This window comes from Thermobia domestica, chromosome 2 (assembly GCF_964235325.1).
Source record: "Thermobia domestica chromosome 2, izTheDome1.hap1.1, whole genome shotgun sequence".
In the NCBI taxonomy this organism is placed as follows: Eukaryota; Metazoa; Arthropoda; class Insecta; order Zygentoma; family Lepismatidae; genus Thermobia; species Thermobia domestica.
Genome location: NC_137455.1, coordinates 345,177,761 through 345,197,835, shown reverse-complemented (window position 1 = coordinate 345,197,835; position 20,075 = coordinate 345,177,761). Strand labels below are relative to the sequence as shown.

General features: G+C 37.5%; 1 long non-coding RNA gene across 2 annotated transcripts in view; it reads right to left on the bottom strand.

The window, feature by feature from the left end:
- Nucleotides 1-2,347: 2,347 nt before the first annotated feature.
- The window catches only part of LOC145679863 (uncharacterized), a 211,649-nt gene continuing 193,921 nt past the window's right edge, over nucleotides 2,348-20,075 (bottom strand). Inside the window, exon 3 of one of the 2 annotated variants that reach the window (XR_014130583.1) lies at nucleotides 2,348-3,577. This is a non-coding gene — a long non-coding RNA (uncharacterized LOC145679863). Of the gene's footprint in view, nucleotides 3,578-9,865; nucleotides 10,345-20,075 lie in introns of those variants that run through there. The other variant, XR_014130582.1, reaches the window with a different exon arrangement.

Here is a 20,075-nt window from a genome sequence, read left to right as displayed (position 1 = left end):
TCCGACATTTTCATTCCATATAAATTACAAAGTATAACTGGCAAAATACAAAAAACAGCAAAATTATTAAACATATACTATTAACAAAGCAAACTACCACTAAATCTAAGCAAAATACGAGATACTACTGAAACTATCCCCAGGGTTCTAAATATACACAATTCAATCGTATTTTGTTTCCTCGCTCGCTGGAATTTTTCACGCTTTAGCATCTATAGCATTAATATACCAAAACAGTAGTAGTCGTTACCCTAATTTTAAATAACAATTCAAAAAATGAAAAAATTAAATGCCTTACAAATTTCAGGGAGAGATGCCTCATCAAACCAGAGGTGAGTTGCTGCGCTGAACTTGTAACGAACCTTGTGCCGAGGATTGCTTGACACCCACCTTAATTCTATTTAATACAAATAAGCAGTGATTAAGTTTAGCCAAACTATCATTTGACACGGTTCTGATATCTGGCATAATAAAAAAAAAAGAATCCCCCAAGTAATGCAGGCTTCAAATCTCCCAAACGAAAATGCAAGGTTATCAAGATTACAAATATTAAATATTATTTTAAATAAAAGAAAATATTCAATTGGCTTTTTATTACAAATAATCAAATATCAAGGAAATGAATACAAATTAACAACAACAATTTTAATTCTGTGAATGAGCTTCTTAATATGAAGAGTGAAAAAGTAATCTAATTGCAACTGAATAATAGGTGAAAGTTACTTGAAAAATAGTTAAATATACTTTGATAAAATGAAATTCCAAACAAGAACAATTCTAACGCTATTAACAATTTCAAAAGTTAATAAAAATTTACTCGGAATAGAAAGTGTCGAAACTTAGTCAAAAGCGACCGCGACTCGATCAAACAATTTTAATAAAAATATATATAACGCGAAAACTATTAAACTCTCAAAGCAAGAAACAAGAAAAATTTAATTCGACGTCGAAATCAATCTCTCAAATAGAAATATCAAAAGATTAATGGGACGCTAAATGCAATATTCCTTTAGATATCAAATTACGAATTATTTTCATACCAAGTTAAAAATCTAATAATTAATAGTCTAATAGCTACTTCTACTGTTAGCAGGAAAAAGTATTAGTCAAATTGTTAGTTAATTAACCAAACCAAGGTTATCTGGGTTTTAGGTTCTAGAAACTACAGCTAGGTTTGTACTTACCAATTTTCAAACTGCTCTAATCTGTCACTGGGATCGTCTGTCCTCAATCACCTCTACTCGATTCTACTGTTCCCAAATATGCAGTTAATAGAAGAAAACTTGGTAGGAAATCTGAAGATTTTAGAAAACGCCAAACCTAATTTAATAATAACTTCGTATTATTCCGACCCGTTAATTCAAACGAAGAAAAATTCAACTTCAAACTTTCTATTCCTCCGTCCTCCGTTAACATTCGACCAAATACAACAGTCAGGTACTTCCAGAAGGACAATCCAGATGGACATTCCAGATGGACATTCAGCGCAGCAACTAACCTGGCTCACGGCTTTCGCTCACGAGCGAGGCAGCTGTCTACGCGCAAACGACCAGACATTACGTCACGAGATTTAACCTTGAGTTTGTTGCAAACAAACTCGCTTCTACAACCTTCGCTCTTATTCTCATTACCTACAATTTTTACTCTTTTTCTTTTTTTAAAAAAAAACGTAAACACAATAGATTCTCTTAATCGAGGAAATACAAAAATAGGAGTAACTTATACAATCAGATATAATACATTTTTCTTTCTTTCTTTCATATTCTTGTCATTGTCCATATTTTAGTTTCACTTCCAGAGACCAGCATATACAGAGTGTTCCAAAAATACAGGCAGCTCCAACTCAATGTAGCTGAGCATGCTACACGCATCGAAATCAACGCCGCTGGCGTTCCACAGACACACAATAACTGAACTCTCGAAAGCATTCCTACTGTAGTAGAACAAAATATTTCTACACCTGAAATTGAAGTCTTCTCCAGTGGAAACGTTCTTACGGCAATCGTCAAGACTGCTGGTCACCACACAGAACACAAAGTAGAAGGACGGTCTGCTTTACGCGAGTGAGTGCTTTAAAGTCGTATATCTGTCAGTTTCTGTAGCAGTAAAGACACTAGAGGGGACAAGGAGGACTAGCTCTCTACCCCTGATGGAATCGTCGTCTTCCATTATCACCCACTAAGCTAAGTCGACTTACTTAACACAGAAAATGCAAAGGTACTTGCGAAGAAAAGGAGTTATAAACTATTAGAAATTTTAAATTGCAGAACATTACTAACTCATGTCACTTTAAACTACGAATAAACGCGTGGCAACTAAGCACTAACATTTCTCAATGAGAAATTTGCCGTTAAACTCGTCGTTCTATAGTCATCCTACTTTCGGTCCAGCACCGAAACATTCTACTGACAGTTCGATGCTCGCGTTTCATTTCATTTAAAAACCAGCTAAGTTTGTTGATACTTCATAAGTAAATCAGGGCAAGGCAAAAATATGATAACTTTAAATGAGAATTTCCTCATGTGAAATGAGAAGGAAGGATTTGGTTACAGGATTTGAATTTGGTACCCATCCCGCTCAATACACTTATGGAGTCTGTCCATTGTTGATTATATGGCTCTCTTGGCCATTTGGGCAGGGATAGCAGCGATGACCTGAGTGATGCGGTGTGTAAGGTTTTCCAAGTTGCTAGGTTTGCTGATATATACATGATCCTTGACCATGAACCAAAAATACATGGCGTGGGTCGGTTAAATGTGCTGGCCATGGGGGAGGATCACCTCTACGAATGCAACGTTTACCGAATGTGTCGTTCAGGTAGCCCCGAACGAGCAAGGGCGCCATCTTGCTGAAAGTATCTTCGCTGGAGAATGGCAAGTGGAGCGTCCTTCTTCATGAACGTGCTGAGCATGGCAAGGTCTTTCTCTTCCCTGACAGTCTCTTCCTCAAAAAAAGAAGGATAGTATCACTCCAAATTTGCTCACTGCACACCAAACGCACACCTTGGGGGATTCCCGCTCTCGAATTCCTGCGGGTGCTCGGTCGTCCAGATGACACAGTTACGTTTGTTCACACAATCGCTGATGTGGAATGTTGCTTTGTCAGAAAACATGAACAGAATGCCCGACTCCATGGTCACCATTTCGAAGATAATTCGTCCAGTATTTACGTGCTTGCTTGTCCGCGTTTGTGAGATTCTGCACAATCTGAAAGTGGCATGGCTTCATTCTTAGATCACGGTGTAAAATTCTAACCACTGACCTTTGAGAAATGTTAATCTCTAAAGAAAGTCTGCCGAGGATTTGGTTGGACTGGCTAGCATCGCTCCTTGAACGAGGATGATATTCTCTTCAATTCGGACAGATTTCTTTCTAGCACTGTTTCCCTTGCGATCGTCTTAATCGGACCCCGTCCTTATGAACTTCTCGTAGATCCTACCAATTCTCAGACGCGAAAGTGCATCCCATCCAGTTTAGGCCGTGAATTTTCCTTTGCGATGTTTGGGGACTGAAAAATCTCCATCCAAGCAGCTATTTTCCTTCGATTCTCAATGGAATATCGGCACGCCATGGTTTATCTGCAAAACAAAAACGAAAAGAACACCCATTAAATGTTAACATTTTTTTGCCTCACCCAACCAGTACCACAACAAGAATAAGTAATTTCTATCGAAAATAACAACGGATAGTTTACTCATGAATAAGGCTCTCATATTTCTAGACCAAACCACCAGGACACTACAAAATTTACAGGGCAATGCATTAAAATGTACTTACTTCTTAAAGAAAATTAGATCAGAATTAATTAAATAGACCCTAATAGCATAGCACTTCCCAAATGTGAGTTACAAACAGCAGACTATTCCTATTAATTGAATACCAATCTAAGATATATATATATATAATAAAGATCTTGTTTGTCTGCGCGTCTGTGTCTGCCTGTCTGTTTTTGTGCGGTCTGGAGACCAGATGAGTGGACCGAGATTTACCAAATTTGGGTCACGGATACCTTGTTCCAGGCTCCAGTCCAAGACTTAGCGTTTTTTTTTTTAATTTCGAACCAGGGGGGTCTCAGGGGGCATTTACCGGGACATGTAAACGACCGATATTTGTGTCGAATTCATAGTTTTCGCGGTCGCTGAGATCAATGATGAAACTCCGATCGCATTAACTTTCAAATTCACCCCATTCATGAATTGGGAGTCACCGGGGATGGATACCGAGACGTGTAAAAATAATCCAAAATGATCGATATTATTGTCAAATCCATAGTTTTCGCGGTCGCTGAGATCAATGATGATACTCCCACAGGCTTTGACTTCCAAATACAGCCCCAAGTGAAGAATGAGTATTCCAGCTAGTAATAAATAAAAGGGAAATGCTTTTAAATGAAATGATATGCATAAAATAAATATTCCCAGCATTCTATGATAGCACTATCATCATCAGGAGTAAAAGTGGATCTAAAAAGGTAGGAGAAGGATGAATCACGCTGTCTCCCGTATCTACCTTTGCCCATTAGGGACGCCATATATCTTTCTGGAAGTGGAGTAACGACGTCCCATCTCGTACCCTTCACTTTTAACCCTGATCGTGAAATGTATATTCTCATTTTTTTTATGGAACTAACTTAATTTTAAGAACGTTAGATGACAGTATGTACAAAAACTTAATATTTTGCATTAAATTTTACTACTTTATACTTATAGGAGAGCACAGATAGACCGAAACTTCTGTTTCTTTAATTTTCGGTTTCAATATTTTAACTAATAGCTACTTATATGTTAGTTGAATTTCTATATATTAGCCATATTTATTTTTTCTTCCAATTACATTACTTAGCTATGTCTTCTATTACTTATACAATATCGTGCTATGTACAATTTCTAAAATACCTCTTCTTCCAGGTGTTTAATTCTTCTGCTTTGTTAAGATCAGTGTCATTAATAACTGCTAGAACTAACTCTATGGCTTATAGAACCCAGAGTATCAATGCCGCGTTCACAAAAGCTCTCCACTGAATTCTATCTTTAGAAAACTGGATCCAGTTTCTACTTTGTATTCCTATCTCTCCGAAATCCATCTTAATATTGTTCTCCCATCTGCGCCTAGGTCTTCCTAATGGTCGTTTTCCAAATGGTTTTCCAGTCAAGACTCTGAAGGCGTTTCTGCTTTCTTCCATCCTAGCTAAATGACCTGCCCACCTAAGCTTCCTAGACTCGGTGACCCTAACAATGTTTGGTAAAACGTATAAATTATGTAGTTCCTCGGTATCGAGTTTCTGCCATTACCTATTCCCGTTCCTCTTGGGTCCGAATATTCGTCTCAGGATCTTGTTCTCAAATACTTTCAGTCTATGTTCTTCCCGCAGAGTAAGCGACCATGTTTCGCAACCATACAGAACAACAGGCATGATTATTATTTTATATATTTTAAGCTTCAACTTTCTCGACAGAATTCGGGACGACAAGAGATTTTGAACTGAATAACAACAGGAATTCCCTGATTTTATTCGACATTTAATTTCTTCATGAATATGATTTTCGTCTGTTAATATTGAACCTAGATATTTGAAAGTATCCACTTTATCAAAAGTATAATTTAATATTTTAACGCCTCCATAACTTGCCGTATTACGGTCCCGACGCACTTCCATGTACTTAGTTTTCTCTGCATTTACTTCTAAACCTATGTCCCTGCAGGCGTTTAATAAGATCTCTGCATTTCTTTCTATTGTTCTACTGTCATCTCCTATTAAATTTACATCATCAGCATACCCCATAACCTGGTGAATATTGTTCAACTTTAGGCCTTGATTGCTATATTTGATTTTCCTTGAAGCGTATTCCAGAACAAAGTTGAATTATAATGGCGACAATGCTACTTGTTTCGGGGAATTTTGTTCGTGAAAGCTCGTGGGCAAAAATTTACTTTCGGATTCATTTTAAATACATTACAGTCAGTTTTGTGGCCTTTCTTGTGAATTAGAACAATGATTGATTTTTTCCACTGTAGTGGTATTCTTTCTTGTTTCAGATAAAGAGAGTAAGTTTGTGTATCTTGTTCCACAATTTTTCGCCTCCAGCTAAAATTAACTCAACCGGAATTTCGTCTACACCCGGAGATTTGTGTTTCTTTAATTTCTTTATAGCGGTTTCTACTATTCGGTTAGATTCTGGAATATGCGGTTCTGTGGTGTGTATCTCCTTTCTCCACGCACATTAGTTTTTTGGCTGCGTGTTCAGCAAATCGTCAAAGGAATCTTTCCATCTTTGAAGACACTATCCGTATCAGCGAGAACTGTTCCTTCAACTTTCTTGAATATACAAACACGAGGTTGATATCCTTTCTTAAATTCGTTGATCTCCTTATACATGTCCCGAATGTTTTTATTTTTACTATTATCTTCAAGTTCCTTAATTTTAGCTTTCAAAAAATCGCTTTTCTTTGTTCTAAAAGTTTTGGAATTATCCCGCCTGATGTCTACGAAATTTTGTGTAGTTATTTCATTCGGATTTTGAAGCCAACGTAATTTTGCCTGTTATCTTTTATCTGTTAGTTTAATGCATTCCTGGTCGAACCATGGTTCCTACGTATTTCCGCGTATCCCAAGTTTGTTTCTTTTGCTGAAATTTTAATGTGAGAGCTCCCCCGGAGGAGACCAAATTCATACGTCTAGAATATAATACTAGATTAGTACTCTGTGAAAATACAGGGTGAGTCAAAAATCCTTGGACACCTGCATAAGTTTGAAAATCGACGGGAAACGTAAAAAGTAATGATGGGAACAGAGGTTTGATGAGAAGCTGCAAGTTTTGGAGTGTATGTCATTCGTGGTCGCCGTCTTAAAATCCGCCATTTTGGATTCAAGTCATTTTTTTTAAATAGGAAGGGGGTGTATGATACATCAAGTAACACTAGCTTGAGCTCAGGAATTCAGTGGTGTAATTTGTTTTTTTCTATCTTGTACAGTTTAGAAGTTATTAATGTTCAAAGGTGGGAAATTACCTTGATACTGACCCAGTTTTCACTTTGTTCCAGGTGATCTAAAATGGATCTGATACGTGAACAGAAGATCGAAATCATCCTTATATTAGGGGAACGCAGCTACCGAACAATAGCAGCTGACTACAACAGACGGTACCCAGACAGAGAACCGGTATCGCACTGCACGGTGGCTCACGTAATCACCAAATTCCGGGAGACGGTCTCTCTAGTGGGCGACCAAAGACTGCCACCAATGAGGAAACTGCAACGGCGGTTGTTGCGTCGTTTTTGAAAAGTACTAAACGAAGTACCCGTCGTGTGTCCCTAGCATGTGTAATAAGCCAATCCTCCGTTGTCCGGATATTGCACGCCAATCAGTGGCATCCTTACAAGCTACACATGCAACATAAACTGAACGAGGATGACCCTGATCGCCGGTTGGAGTTCTGCATGTGGGCTACTGAACAACAGGAACTGGATCCTGCGTTTGCCAAGGGCATACTGTTCAGCGGCGAGGCGTATTTCACTTTGAACGGGGAGGTTAATCGACATAATTGTCGATACTGGTGTGACGCAAATAAGAACTGGGTTGACCCGAGTCGAGAACTTAGTCCAACGAAGGTGATGGTGTGGTGTGGCACATGGAACACCCGCATCATTGGGACATTTTTCATTTACAACACCTTAACTGCACCACAGTACCTGATACTGCTGTAGGACCTTGTGTTCCCTGCCACAGTGAACGCTGACGGCATTTTCCCATCTTATTTTCAGCACGATGGAGCCCTTCCACACTATGGACTTGCTGTCCGTGAATGGTTGGATGAACAACTCCCAGGGAAGTGGATTGGTCGTCGTGGTCCCGTGGAGTGGCCGCCCAGATCCCCTGATTTAACGCCCCTTGATTTTTATCTATGGGGACATCTTAAGCAGATAGTGTATGCTGAGACAATCCGTGATTTGAGACACCTGGAGGAACGCATCCAACAAGCCTGTGACCAAATTTCAGGAGACATTCTCCTCCGTATGCAGTCAGAGTGGTTGCGGCGACTACAGTTGTGCATTGCACGGGACGGACAACACGTAGAACATGTGTTGTAGCATTCAGTATCAAGGTAATTTCCCACATTTAAACATTAATAACTTCTAAACTGTACAAGATAGAAAAAAACAAATTACATCTCTAAATTCCTGAGCTCAAGCTAGTGTTATTTGATGTGTCATACACCCCCTTCCCAATTAGAAAAAAATGACTTTAATCGAAAATGGCGGATTTCAAGAGGGCAGCCATGAATGACATACACTCCAAAAGTTGCAGTCCCTCATCAAACCCCTGTTCCCATCATCACTTTTTTATTTTCCCGTCGATTTTCAAATTTATGTAGGTATCCAAGGACTTTTGACTCACCCTGTAGTATGAGCCTATCCGAATATTAAGTGTGTCCTCCCAGAACACTTTTTAAAAAAAGAAATACTGGGTAAAACTTGTCATCTCACCATTTCAAGATGGTGGCCAAAAGAAAATGGAGACAACGGGAAAGTGAAGTATAAACGCCCTAATATTCTAATTGTTGAACCGAATCGAGTGATTCTTTGCACGATTACTGACTTTAGTCATACCCTACTTAGGGTTATTACTTCGTGGGGGAAGAGTACCAAAGGAATGTTCGGAAACGGTAAAATTGAGGGTTCTTTTGCGAACCTTCTTATCGGAGGGGGGAATGGGTCCAATTACTGCGGTACGTGGTCATAGGTATTTCAAGATAGCGACAACACCGAAATTTTGGCCATAGAAAGACGCGCTAATAATAAAAAGTCGGTCTCAAGTCCCAACTTCTAATCGTTACATATTACTGCAGTAAGTGATCATAGGCATTTTAATTTGGCAGTGGAGAAGAAAATGGAGGAAAACAAGATGGGGGTAAAAAAAAAATAAGAACACTGTCGGAGGGGCGGGTCTATCTTATTTTTCACGCACATGCAACAAGTATTTGATGGAAACAGTTCTTTAGGAATGTAATAAAATTTTTTCTGTTGCCATCGCAGTATTCACTTTTTTTGATTGTAGTTAAAATTTAATTGCATTGTATAACTTTAAAATGTTCTAAAACATATCAATAATTTGGTGTAAAATATTCCTGCTTCACATAAAAACCTATATGATACCATGAGTCTACAAAGAACAAAAAAAGAAAAAGAAAAAGAAAGGTGAAATATGCTACTGAACGTCAGATGCAAAAATGGCAGTAAAAGATTATAGTGGTAATAGCAGGGTTTGCCCAAGTGGGCCCAGCCCGCCCGAAATATCCCACTAGGTTTTTTCGGATTGGACCCACCTGGAAAACCCACCCGGGTTTTTGAGCTTTTATTTGTATTTTATTGGTACAACTAAGGTGATGACATTGAAAGTGATTTTTACCAGATTTTGGACCTTCCTTGGGCAAATTAGATACTTTCACGTTAAGGCATACAACAACATTCAACATATAGTAAAGTCTTTTCTATGAACTGTATACAAGTTCTGAATGCACTGAATGAGTAAAAAAAGAACTCACTTTAGCTTGAGATAATTATAGAACAAATTAATGTATGGATTATGCTTATAACATATTTGAAGTAAAATATGCAATTTGATATTTTAAAATATACTGTAAAACAAAATGCAATAATAAAATTTGGGAACATAGTGACCTAGAATGTAGAAATTAGTACAAAATGTGGCCAGGTCTTTCAGTTCACACAAATGTCATTGAAGACAAAATTACAAAACATTGAAAAACTAAAACGTGAAAGATATTTTCTAATGTAGTTTGAAATTATTTTCTAGTCTACAGTCACTAAGTTCAATGTTGCACAATGTGAAAGGATCACCACTCCATAGAATCTCCCTTACTTCCTGATAGTAAATGATTTTCCACTGTAGCTAAGTTCAGTGTTGCACGGTGTGAGAGAATCACCACTCCGTATCTCCCTTACTTCCTGACCTTAAAAATCTGTATACTTTAACCAATTTCACAGCTTTTTCCACCTCAAGCTTGTTTCTAATCTTATTCCATATCAACCCAAAAGTGCTCGGGAAATTCCCGTAATTGAACGCACAAAGTCACTGGTTAGCATGGGTTCGGTTGTCTCAAAGGTAAAGCTGTTTCTTAATAATTTTGATATGCTCATTCCGAAAATGAAGACTGTTTGTTTCTATCACGTACAGTTTTTGAACAAAACTACAGTATATTACTTTCCTTAATTTAAGAGAATACTTTCCTTAATTCCAGCTGTTGTGGGTGCATTAGGTGCTTCTTATAACGTATCCGATTGGAGACTCTTTATACATGCTTCGAAATCCAGCCTAAAAGGAGTTCTGCAAAATGGAAACAAACTTGGATCAATTCCTGTAGCATACTCTGTTACATGGAAAGAAACGTACAATACCTTGAAATTAACACTTTCTAAGTTAAAATACGAAGAACACGATTGGTCTGTTTGGAGGGACTTGAAAGTCATAGGTCTTATAATAGGAATGCAGCTAGGATATACAAAATACTCATGCTTTTTATGTGAATGGGATAGCAGGGCCAGAGACAAGCACTGGAATGTGGGAGAGTGGCCTCAGCGCTGTGATTTGTCTGTAGGTAAGAAAAGTGTAATGCACACTCCACTAATAGATCTCAATAAAGTGCTACTTCCACCACTTCATCTGAAACTGGGAATTATGAAGCAATTTGTGAAAGCTGTGGACAAGAATGGGCAGCATTTTCAATATATAGCTAAAACTTTTTCATCACTGAGTGCAGCAAATCTTTCGGAATGTATTTTTATAGGGCCACAAATTAGAAATTTGTTAGTAGATGACACATTTGAAAATTCAAAGACCGAATTGGAAAAGAACGCCTGGTTAAGTTTCAAAAATGTTGTAGGTAACTTTCTCGGAAACAAGAAACACCCTGACTATGTAACAATTGTAGAAGATATGTTGACCCATTTTCGCGCACTTGGGTGTAACATGAACCTCAAGATACATTTTCTACATTCTCATCTCGACTTTTTCCTGCCAATCTTCCTGCCAAAGATTTCACAAAGATATTTCTGAAATGGAGAGCAGATATCAAAGCAGATGGAATATCAAAATGTTGGCAGACTATTGTTGGATGATGAAGAGGGATCGTGAAAGCTATTACAGAAGTTGTAGAAAAACAAAGAGTTTTCCTTATAAAACAACTTTCAGTCTTATATAAATTGATTTTTATATATCTGCCCGCCCTTCTCCTCCCGTACGTTGCTCCGTCAAATTTAAATAATAAAACCGATCCCAGGCCTGAACTTAATCTATGTGCAAAATTTGATCACGATCGGTCGAGTGATTCAGGAGTTATTAAGTTTTATTTATATTTTTATATCCCCTCCCTCGACCCTCAATTCTACCATCAAAGTAAATGGCCTGAAACCAGCCCAGCCTCGAACCTCATCCATGTTACAAATTTGATCGAGATCGGTCTGGCGGTTCAGATTTGGAGTCACAAACAGTTACTTGCAATTAGATTAACTTTTACTTTAGTAGTTTCATCACTTGCTATCAGATGTCTCTGTTTCTGTTTCGACACTACTTGATTCATAAAATGCAAAATAAATAACAAATGGCTTTGATTGTTTATAATTCTGCTCTAACAATGTTATAGCATTAAAGTTAACCCACGATTGCAAATCTCAGCCGTCAAGAATAAATTTTAGAGAGCTATTCCCTTTAGTTAACTCAAATAATGTTGTAAAATTTCTCTTAAATATAATTCAAACTACTTTACATGTTTTAAAAGTATTATCAGACCAAAATCAATTAAGAGCCGAAGAAAGATAACAGGAGATTATTAACAAAATAGTTGACACTGGGAAACTATATGGAATGGATATATATGTACAGTAGAACGTTGATTATCCGAACGTCGGTCAACCGAACGACCGCTTAACCGAACTGTGTACTCGCTCGCACCTGTTACTCTCCCACCCTACCGTCCATCATCCCCTTCACTCCCAAACCAAGTTTCCCACAGTAGTCGCTGCACTGAGCCACCGCTGGCGGAACATTGCTTCTAATGGGGCCTTCATAAGGCGCTGCTGACCGGCCAAGCCGCCAGTCGCTGTGTTTCAACAATCAGCACACTTCTGTCGGTTTGGCACTGGCTGTAGAAGTAGCGGCAGTATCAAAGCTGTTCACAGCAACAGCTGCGCCAGCTTAGAGTTGAGGCGTGCCGCTCCGCGCAGTTTGAAGGATTGCGCGCCCCCAAGAAGAGCTTCTCACGGTGCAAACAGTAACTTTCTGTTCTCTGTTACGACCACTTGTGTGCTGCTGCGTGAAGAAGTGAACTTGACGATACAAAATGCTTAAACGTAAACGTGTTGTCCTTTCTATGAGGGACAAGTACGAGATTATTAAAAGGTTAGAAGAAGGTGAATCTGCAACCACTTTATCCAATGAGTACAAGGTGGGGAAGTCGACAATTACGGATATAAAAAAACGAAAGACGAGCATAGCAAATTTTATAGCTATGCTTGATTCTACTGATGGATCAACAAGCCGTAAAACTATGAAGCTCGCCACTAACACAGATCTAGATGATGCTGTTTACAAGTGGTTTACACAAAAGAGATCGCAAGGAGAACCTATCTCAGGTTCCATTCTGTGTGAGAAGGCAATGCAGTTCAACGAAAAACTTGGAGGGCCTTCGAACTTTAAAGCAAGCACGGGCTGGTTAAAACGCTTCAAGTCAAGACATGGCATTCGTGTGCTTACAATACAGGGAGAAAAACTGTCGGCTGATTCTTCAGCAGCTGATTCTTTCAAAGTCAAACTAAGGGACGTATTAAGGGAAGAAGATTATGCTCTCGAAAACGTTTACAATGCTGACGAAACTGGACTTAACTGGAAAGCTTTACCGGGAAAAACTCTTGTTTCACGTCATGAATTAGCAGCACCTGGTCCTAAAACAAGCAAGGACCGTATTACAGCTTTGGCTTGTGCTAATGCTACTGGAAGTCACCGACTGCCTATGTTCGTCATTGGTAAAAGTAAAAAACCGCGTTGTTTCAAACACGTTAATATGTCAGCCTTGCCTGTTGTGTACACCTCACAAAAGAGCGCCTGGATGGATAGTACGATTTTTATGAAGTGGTTTCTGGACGTTTTCGTACCCTCTGTAAAAGCTCATCAGCTAAAGAATGGGAAGAGGGAGAAAATACTACTTCTCCTTGACAATGCATCAACTCATCCGTCATGTGATATTTTAAACGAAAAAGACGAGTTCATAAAGGTAATATTTCTTCCACCTAACGTAACCTTCTTATTACAGCCCATGGATCAAGGCGTTATTGAGACTTTCAAACGATATTACAGGAAAGAATTGTTGCATAAGTTATTGTTAGAAAGAGAAGAGGATGGAGAAGAAAGTCTCTTAAGAAATCATAAGAATATTGACTTGAAAGACGCGTCCTACATGATCAACGCAGCATGGAATAGTGTAAAGGAAGAGAATTTGAAAAAAAGCCTGGAATAAAATTTTGGACACAGAAGAAAATTCACAAGGTATAATTGAAAATGACGAACAGAATATGTCCGAAATTCTCGGTATGCTAAAAGAAATAGATTGCCACGAATGTGATGAAGAAGACGTTCATGAATGAATGAATATCGATTATGCAGATCCAGGACACCAAATCATGCTGGACAGCGAGATTGTAAACGTCGTCACTGATAAAGATGACGTCGCCAGCATCTCTTCAATCAGGGCTCCAGAAAGTGAAGATGAAAGTATACCAACAGCTTCTGAGGCGTTCACTTGTTTAGATGCTGCCTTGCGATGGTTTGAAGCCCAAGATGAAAGTGACCACTTTCAGATATCTGTAATGGAAAAAGTACGTGACTTAGCTGCTCGTAAGTGTGTAGGCTTGCTTAGACAGACCAAAATAAAGGATTTTTTTAAACGTTAATTTTGTGTACTGTGTGTATTGTTCATGCAAAATGCGTATGTAATATGTACATATTTTTGTTTAATAAACTGTACCACATACTATATATTCCTACTAAAGTTGCCTTTGTACGTTACTTTGCAATACTGTACTTAAAGAGATGCCTGTTTTTATGAATAAATTTACTGTACAGTACTTCTTTTTGGCAAATAAACATGTACAGTTCGATTATCCGAACAAACCAGTTTTCCGAACACCCCTGTCCCCCAATTACTTCGGATAATCGACGCTCTACTGTATTTAAAAAATCGAAAGTCACGATTAGGGGCCGCAAGTTGAGGAAAAATCCTCTTTTTTGCGAGTGCTCGAAGACGAGGCTTAACATAATATAGGATTATGTTTATTTTGGGTCATTGCACGTCAGAAAATGGTGAATTTAATTTTTCTTCCTTTTTTTTTTTTTTTGCGTTGTCGGCGTTTTTTTCTTTATTGGTCTTTTAAAGAGCTTTTTATATGTCTTTTTTTGCAGTTCATCTTTCGACAATAAATTTACTGGCCATTAACTCCCATTAGAATTGCAGTAGAACCCGTCCTGCCTCAATCTGAAACAAAATTCGTTCCCCATAATCGGTTTGAAAATATCCTCTCGTCCTACCTTCGCATTGAAATCCTCTAATAGAATTTTCATATGGTATCGCGAGAGTTGGTTATATATCCGTTCCACTTCTTTGTAAAAACTGTCTTTAAATCGTCATTCTTATCGTCTGTTGGGGCATGTACATTTAATTAATAACTACTAGAGAAAAAAAAAAAAAACGGATTTTGTATGTTGAAGTAGAACACTTAATTGAAATAAGAAAAATCAGAGTTTATATTCTCAGGCAGAGGTTTCCAATTGATAATTGGCTATAAAAAGCAGAATTGATGTTCTGAAGTATACATTCTCAGTTCATAATTGGTTAATTATACCAGAGTATATATGCTGAGGCAACAAGTCGCATTTGATGATTGGTCAAGAATGCTATAGTTGAGGCAAATATTCTCAATTCATAATTGTTTAAGAATAACAGAGTTGATATGCTAAGGCAGAGAATAACTATTGTTAGTTGTTAAGAATACTGTAATGTCCCATCTTGTTTACGAACGATATCACGTGCTTCAGCATAATCAAGTAGGCGATGGATGTCATGTCCAAAGAAATACGAGAACACGAAGAGTTACAACCTCTTCTTTACAACCCCTCTGCAGGCACCGCCTACAAAACTGGCTATAAAAGAGGACGTCAAGAGGCAGAAGGTAGCCTTCAACTGAACACATAGTACCTTTCTCCAAAAGCTGGTCTGCACTGAGAAAAAAAATGTAGGTGACATACTTAAAAACGTAGGTTACATTCGTAATTCCTGTAGTTTCCGGACTTAACGTACAACCGTATATAACATCCTGCAGCAAACGTATAGCTGAAAAAGTATGTATTATACGTACTGTCTGCATAAGTGCAATGACGTCATTCGTGTGACGTCATCTGCAGTAACAAGTATATACGGAGGTAATATCTAGCTTTGTGACGTCAGGGTCGTATGTAGCATGTGGGTTAATAATGACGACATACACTGACTATCAGGACGGAGCATGATTTCAAGAAGTATGCAATATACGTTCTGTACGTATGTTTCTTGCGTTCAACCCCGAGACAGCATCTATATTGTACTTGTGCCCCATACGTACGACTAGATACAGTATACGTATTGTACGTATGTATTATACAGATTTTCCTTATGTCGCACACAGCTTGTCCAGATACAGCATACAGAATATCCGTATGCACCATACAGAGTGCATATATGTAGCTTACAGACTGTCTGCATGCAGCATATAGATTATACGTATGTCGCGTACAGGTTGGCCATATGTAATGTATAGATTGGATGTATATAGCTAATAGGTTGTCCATATGAAATATACAGATTTTACCTGTATCGAATACGTATTGCCTTCTTGTAATGTATGGATCGGACATATGCAGGATCTAGAGTGTACGTATAGTGCACCATTATTAAAGTGCTGCAACATACTGCAAAGTGCATGATACATTCTTACTGTAATGTTGTCAAATATTGTTTTACTCTGTATGAAAACAAAAATAGCTTAAAATATGGTTGATCTCCTTTGTGCCAATAATAATAAAATTAACAATACTACACTTTTCAAATCTTAGTTTGGAGCAGTGAAACTGTCCAAAGAAATGTATTTACCTGCAGGGTGTCCTATAAGTTTGGGCTTCCTGCTAATTCGTTGGAAAGCTACTGCAAAGTCAAGTGTTGAAAAGTGACACAAGCGTTAATTTTAAAATTATGGGCACAAAGCAGGGGCGGATCCAGGACGAACTTCTGGGGGGGCGGTCGGCGGTAATGCTGCTACTTTTAAGAGCTCCAAACTTGTTATGGATGGGTTTATTTATATATAAAATAAGAAAGTTTCCTCTTGTGGGGGGGCGATCGCCCCGATCGCCCCCCTCTGGATCCGCCCCTGGCACAAAGGAGGTTAACCATATATTAAACTATTTTCGTTTCCATACAGAGTAAATCAATATGTGATATATTACTGTAAGAATTTATCATATGGTTTGCAGTTAGTTAGTTGCAGCACTTCAATAATAATGCAAAATGCACAGCCTTATACAATCCTATATTCAAACTCAAACAAGATTTACGTACAATCATTTATTAAGCTGTTATCATCCATTGCTTGTACGATATAAAGATTATTTTACCTCATTCTTTTCCTTAATAGTATCTTCTACTAAAGTGCAGTTGTTACCACAAGAGGCCTGAATAGAATTTTCCAGAAATAACTTCTCTGTACATTTTAATTAACAGGTATGTCTTTTTTTTTTTTTTTTTTTTTTTTTAATGTCGCAATAATTAAAAGTGTGGTGTCAGCCGGAAACGTATTCGCTTACAATATGATTCCTACTCAGTACTCACCATTAAAAATGCAACACCAAGAAGGAGACTGGGTAGATGCGCCAAAGTTCCCAGGCCGATACCTAATAATAAGTGCAGAATACTCTTAAACGTCCGCTGTATTCGCTGTGTGACAGCGGAGGCGTTGTGCAGCCATCGACTAAACATATTTATTCTTCCCTGCTATAGACATTCTGCAAATTTGGACTTTCCTGGATGCATCCTTCTTAGTGCAACATTTTAAGGAAAGAGCAATTTAACAGTCTCATACATTGCTTAAAGAAAGAGCAATGATTCTCAGAATTACTCGGAAGATATATATACACAATAATTTAAAACGGTTATTTCAAACTTTGCAATTCAAAGCACGAAAAGAACTATAGATAAAGGAACACTGATTTTAGCCAAATAGTAATTAGTAAACTCAATCACACTCAGTACCATTAGTTGCTTGGTGTTATCCGTAAGTCAGAGATCACGGTATCTCATTTCGTGTAGATTTTTGCATTTGTTTAACGCTAAAAATGTATTTTATCGCTAATTGAACCCAGTACCATATATATACCGACAGGACGTACCTTAGTCACAAGGTGACATGAGTGAAACACTAAACTATTCGATTGACACCTGCGGCCTTGTCAACACTAGAGAAAGTTACAAAGTGATTAAGTAAATACGGAACATAGTTCATACAAAGTATAGCGATGTATGAAGTCTCCGTTTCATACGACTTGGATAAAGGATACATCTGAAATAGCAACAAAGAAATATATAATGATTTCTCTGGATAATTTGGATTAGTCCAGAATTCGAACACACACACGCTGGTAAGTCCAACATTTTTTTTTTTAACTTCTTTCTTCGGATTCCCAATAAAGTTGACTACTGAAAAGCTGAGTTATAGATTCTGTATTAAAACAACACCTTCGCTAGACATGTTCAGTATACACATTGTCTTACATACAGAACAATACATTAGTTATTAATGCATGTCTGAAATAATAGTGCTTCGTATAGAATTTTACTTCATCCAATCGCAATAGCACAAAGATAAAAAATATTGCTAGGGATAATGTTCTTATTACAGAGAAAAAGAATTAAAATGACTTAACATTAACAATCATTTTCTTTAAACAGAGATAATATTTTATTATAATTTATGGAAGAAAGAAATAATTTGTAGTACAGTATCTTTATTAGGGTTATATATTCGTACAAAATAATGTAAGTACAACTGAGTCTGTCTTCAGAAAGGGCGTACTTTTAGCCACAACCTACACTGCTTCTTTTGACTGTCTTTCAAGCAGAATCCTGGTTTGATGCACGAAATACCTGCAACAAAAATCAGAAAATATTTAAAATGTTATATTCAGTGTGCTTAATTTGGTTGTACTTAACAATACAAAGTATCTTAACATTTTTGAGATTAAATGGACAAAATCTGTTCGGTCAGGTATGGACTTTTGGGTTGCACGTAGAAAAACTATGAAGTGTTTATTGATGCTGAACAACAACTCAAAATGTATTACCATTCAAAAGTAAGTGGGTACCTCAATGGTGTTCGGGCTACCATGGGGTACCTAATGTCTGTATTTTTTAGATATATGAAAATATATGTCTCTAAAATGTAAGGAACTGACATCTGTTTACCGAAAACCTCAACTCGGTAAGCCTTATGGATATCGAGATATGGGAAAATAAAGAGCGACACTACAGAACTGTGGAGTTTGCGTACTAGATGGTGCAGTTTCGGAAACGTAATTACGAGGGCTTACAACAACCTCAAAAGTAGTTTCAATTAAATACACTACACACACGCCCTGATGGGGGTTTTCGGGTACCATGATATTCCCAGAACTCTCATTTCTAAATATTCTAAAATATGTCTTAATAACGTTTTAAAGAACGTTAGAGGTGTGTGTTTACCGAAACCGCAAGTCGGTACGCCTAACAGTTACCGAAATATGGTGAAATAAAAAGCGACACCATAGGTACGTGGAGCTTGCATATTAGACAGTACAATTTAGAAAATTAATTAAAATATGACTATCAAGATATTGTCAAATAAAGGGAGGATCCATATAGTTATGGGGTTTTCGTGTTAGATGGTAAAATTTCCGAAACCGGTCATGTAAAGTTAATAAGCATCAGTAGCAATTTCATCTTAAAATAATTAGGTATTTCCATGGAGTTTAAGAACATCATGGGGTCTACCAAGATTAAATTTTAAAAGTTTTGTAAAATATATTTTGACATTTGTAAAGAGTATTAGAAATATGTATTTACCTAAAAGTTCCAGCTAGTACATCTAGCAGCTAGAGAGACACCATACAATAAAAGCGTATTAGATCTTGAAATTTCAGAAAACAATTATTGATCCTAACAAAAGTTAAATAAGATGGTACTTATATGGATTGAGTGAGTACATCAGACTCGTCAGTACAATTTCGATCGAAAGATTAATTCAGCTCTAAATTTTCTTTGGACAATTCCAAGCGTTCATCGGGCTCTGAAATAAAGTGAACATTTTTTGTCAATATCTAATATAGCAAGCGAGATATAAGGAATTATGCATTTTATGACGTCGTAAAAATAGAGATCCACATGGATTTGTACTTTTGAGTATTTGCTGTAAGAAGAAGAAATTTCAGAAAACAACCGTATATACCTTAATAGACAATTAAATGGGCGAGGGCACGATGGCTTAGGGGTAGAGTGCTTACCTCTAGTGTATTGGGTTCTTGGTTCGATCCACGGTCAAGTCAGTTTGTAGTGCACATCGTATTCGTGGGTTTTCTCGGGGTACTCTCTTTCCTCCCACCTTTGCATTCCATCAATTCTGTCAACAACATTCACTTGCTTTAATCATAATCTCCCTGAGACTAAAATGCATAATCGTGGGTCGCTACACTGAAATATTTCCTTTTATTCAATTTTAAAATTAAATAGGGAGTTAAGTATGATCGTATCTCTACAGGTTAAGTGAATACTCCAATAGTTTCTGCAAAAAAAGATTAGTTAAATACCCTACCACTAAGCTACTGTGTCCCCGCCCACTGAATTGTCTATTAAGGTATATACAGTAGTTTTCTGAATTTTTTTTCTTATAGGAAAGAGCCAAAAGTACAAATCCGTAAAGATCTCTATTTTTACGTCATAAAATATATAATTC